This window comes from Megalopta genalis, unplaced genomic scaffold, assembly GCF_051020955.1.
Source record: "Megalopta genalis isolate 19385.01 unplaced genomic scaffold, iyMegGena1_principal scaffold0068, whole genome shotgun sequence".
In the NCBI taxonomy this organism is placed as follows: Eukaryota; Metazoa; Arthropoda; class Insecta; order Hymenoptera; family Halictidae; genus Megalopta; species Megalopta genalis.
The window spans coordinates 240,001-244,133 of NW_027476137.1; the positions used below are offsets into that span (position 1 = coordinate 240,001).

Genomic DNA, 4,133 nt, shown 5'->3' on the forward strand with positions numbered 1-4,133 from the left:
ATATTTTTGCGGGTTATGTGTTCTTTCGTTCAATTTCTTTCATGCGTTCGTTCGATCTCTGTACACAGTCTTCACATAGGACAGACTCGTGTAGTACGCTTTCGTGGGTTAAACCCATCTCGTTTCATTTCAGGCGACGTCGGGAGCGCGTTGAAAATGTACCAGTGAAATCTCGATAGTTCTACGGATACGAATCGTCCCGAAAAAGATTTTGTCACCGCTTCGAAGCGGTGTTTCAGACGGGCGGACGTATATAAAACATATACGACACACGACACCGCCTTCCACACTCACGCTAGTTCGAACACGATTTCCATCTCTCTCGAAGACTGTTAGACGTACGTAAAATTTCTCAATATTCATAGGACCGCGACAAACGCCGACGAAGCGCCCATCATTCGCTCGTACGTATATAGGCAACAAGTGCCATCAACGCAAGCAGTTTATAAGTACGTAAACGACCCTCAGCCAGGCGTGGTCCAGGAATTGTATCCGTGGACCGCAATGTGCGTTCGAAATGTCGATGTTCATGTGTCCTGCAGTTCACACGTTGACGCGCAATTAGCTGCGTTCTTCATCGACCCACGAGCCAAGTGATCCACCGTTCAGGGTAATTTTTCCCTTTTATTCTCTCATATATAATATAATGTGTATTTGCTATCCACCACATTTTTGTGTTATATTTCGGAACAAGCCGATACCCGAAGAGCTCCAACCAGCGCGCGAAGGAGATTCGGGAGTCGTCGTACAACGACATAATTGTCCCTTAAAGAACGAGATATTTCCGTCGAAACCATATATATATGTACGAGCAAATCCAAAACCACTGTTTTCTTGCAAGTTCGACGGTCGGAGCGAATAGAACATTGAAAAGCCTTCTATCGAAGAAACACAGAGAGTATATCACCTCCAAAAACGACGGGGATATGGATATTCAAACTGGACAATTATCAACCCGATACTGGATTCGAAAAGTTTCTCTCTCCTTTCGTCGTTATTTACACCGGACGGACTCACGGCCGGCTCTAGCTGGGTGTCATATATATATATACGTCCCACGCTCATGCTGCCACTAGCGCGCAACAGAGTAGGGTGTCAATGACAACGACACAGCATTGAAACGAGCTACACAAGCCGGTCTCTCTTGATACCAATGTAAACGAGCATTAAGTTATCTTCAGACTGCCCGATATTTTCGTCCTTTGGACTTTCCCAACGATTCCTTTTTTTCTTTTTTTTTTACACACCACAGCGAAGACTTGAGGAAGCGTGATTAGCACGCTCGCATCCCTCCCTGTCCTACTACAACTGTGTGTGTGTGTGTAAAGAAAGAAAAAAGAATACATTGGCTTTCTCTCTATCGAGAAGATGGCCTACGCAACGCAGATCAAAGGCCTAATACGTGTAATATAATACGCGTCTGGCCGTGTATAAATCACGCACGAATGATCTGGTCGGGCCCAACTCTTCTCGTACGCTTATTTTTCCGTGTTGGGGCACTATCATAAAATCACACAAACCCCAACACGTGTGTGTCTTGGAAGGAAGATGGCCTACGCAACGCAGATCAAAGGCCTAATACGTGTAGTACACACGTCTGCCGTGTAAATCACGCACGAATGATCTGGTCGGGCCCAACTCTTCTCCACCACACCACATCCCAACTTTGTACATTTTTATATATTTTTGTGCGTTGGGGCACCTTCATAATCACAAACCCCAACAACACATATATCTCTCTCTCTTTGAAAGATTTGTTGTGGCCTACGCAACGCAGATCAAAGGCCTAATACGTGTAGTACACACGTCTGGCCGTGTAAATCACGCACGAATGATCTGGCGGGCTCAACAATATCTTTTTTTTTTATATGAATTCTTATCCACAAACTAATCGAATTCATTTTCTCTCCTCCTCTCCTCTCTCTTTGAGATATATTGGAACATTGTAATGATCCTTCCGCAGGTTCACCTACGGAAACCTTGTTACGACTTTTACTTCCTCTAAATAATCAAGTTTGGTCATCTTCCCGGCATCATCGGCAATGCCGAAACATTGCCGCGCACCAGTCCGAAGACCTCACTAAATCATTCAATCGGTAGTAGCGACGGGCGGTGTGTACAAAGGGCAGGGACGTAATCAACGCGAGCTTATGACTCGCGCTTACTGGGAATTCCTCGTTCATGGGGAATAATTGCAAGCCCCAATCCCTAGCACGAAGGAGGTTCAGCGGGTTACCCGGGCCTTTCGGCCAGGGAACACACGCTGATTCCTTCAGTGTAGCGCGCGTGCGGCCCAGAACATCTAAGGGCATCACAGACCTGTTATTGCTCAATCTCGTGCGGCTAGAAGCCGCCTGTCCCTCTAAGAAGATTTGTTTGTACGTTGGTAGTAAAAACCCCACCGGCAGAAGCCGAGAGCCTTCGAGATACCATAATTACGTCTATTTAGCAGGCTAGAGTCTCGTTCGTTATCGGAATTAACCAGACAAATCGCTCCACCAACTAAGAACGGCCATGCACCACCACCCACCGAATCAAGAAAGAGCTATCAATCTGTCAATCCTTCCGGTGTCCGGGCCTGGTGAGGTTTCCCGTGTTGAGTCAAATTAAGCCGCAGGCTCCACTCCTGGTGGTGCCCTTCCGTCAATTCCTTTAAGTTTCAGCTTTGCAACCATACTTCCCCCGGAACCCAAAAGCTTTGGTTTCCCGGAAGCTGCCCGCCGAGTCATCGTAGGAACTTCGGCGGATCGCTAGCTGGCATCGTTTATGGTTAGAACTAGGGCGGTATCTGATCGCCTTCGAACCTCTAACTTTCGTTCTTGATTAATGAAAACATTTTTGGCAAATGCTTTCGCTTCTGTCCGTCTTGCGACGATCCAAGAATTTCACCTCTAACGTCGCAATACGAATGCCCCCATCTGTCCCTATTAATCATTACCTCGGGGTTCCGAAAACCAACAAAATAGAACCGAGGTCCTATTCCATTATTCCATGCACACAGTATTCAGGCGAAGGTAGCCTGCTTTGAGCACTCTAATTTGTTCAAAGTAAACGTACCGGCCCACCTCGACACTCAGTGAAGAGCACCGCGATGGGATATTAGTTGGACCGCCCCGTGAAGAGCAAAGCCCACCGGTAGGACGTACCACATAATGCCAGTTAAACACCGCGAGCGATGAACCGACACTGTGACACACAGATTCAACTACGAGCTTTTTAACCGCAACAACTTTAATATACGCTATTGGAGCTGGAATTACCGCGGCTGCTGGCACCAGACTTGCCCTCCAATGGATCCTCGTTAAAGGATTTAAAGTGTACTCATTCCGATTACGGGGCCTCGGATGAGTCCCGTATCGTTATTTTTCGTCACTACCTCCCCGTGCCGGGAGTGGGTAATTTGCGCGCCTGCTGCCTTCCTTGGATGTGGTAGCCGTTTCTCAGGCTCCCTCTCCGGAATCGAACCCTGATTCCCCGTTACCCGTTACAACCATGGTAGGCGCAGAACCTACCATCGACAGTTGATAAGGCAGACATTTGAAAGATGCGTCGCCGGTGCTATAAGACCATGCGATCAGCACAAAGTTATTCAGAGTCACCAAAGCAAACGATGGACGAGTGTAAACACCCGCCACCGATTGGTTTTGATCTAATAAAAGCGTTCCTACCATCTCTGGTCGGAACTCTGTTTTGCATGTATTAGCTCTAGAATTACCACAGTTATCCAAGTAAATTTTAGTACGATCTAAGAAACCATAACTGATTTAATGAGCCATTCGCGGTTTCACCTTAATACGGCATGTACTGAGACATGCATGGCTTAATCTTTGAGACAAGCATATGACTACTGGCAGGATCAACCAGGGAACTATACAATATGTATATATAAAATGGACAAAATTTAAATCCTTTTCCATCGTCGCCTGTTTCATATATATATGTCAGGTCGACACACCACTTTTCTCTTTCAAATATGTACAAGTTTTGCCACATTCCGCGCTTGTAACATATCTTCTTTAACGCTCAATTTCTTTCATTTTTCTACCATACAGATATTTTACCGTACGCCCAAAAACGTACGTATTATATTTTTGTTCTATCATAAAATCACATTTTTCTACGTACGCCAGCTT

At 46.0% G+C, this 4,133-nt stretch overlaps 2 non-coding genes across 2 annotated transcripts; both read right to left on the reverse strand.

Moving 5' to 3' along the window:
• Window positions 1-458: 458 nt before the first annotated feature.
• LOC143261784 (5.8S ribosomal RNA) lies at window positions 459-613 on the reverse strand. The gene has a single exon (XR_013035826.1). It is a non-coding gene; the product is annotated as a 5.8S ribosomal RNA (ribosomal RNA).
• A 1,333-nt stretch (window positions 614-1,946) lies between these two features.
• Window positions 1,947-3,867, reverse strand: LOC143261771 (small subunit ribosomal RNA). The gene has a single exon (XR_013035813.1). It is a non-coding gene; the product is annotated as a small subunit ribosomal RNA (ribosomal RNA).
• Between the last annotated feature and the right edge of the window lie 266 nt (window positions 3,868-4,133).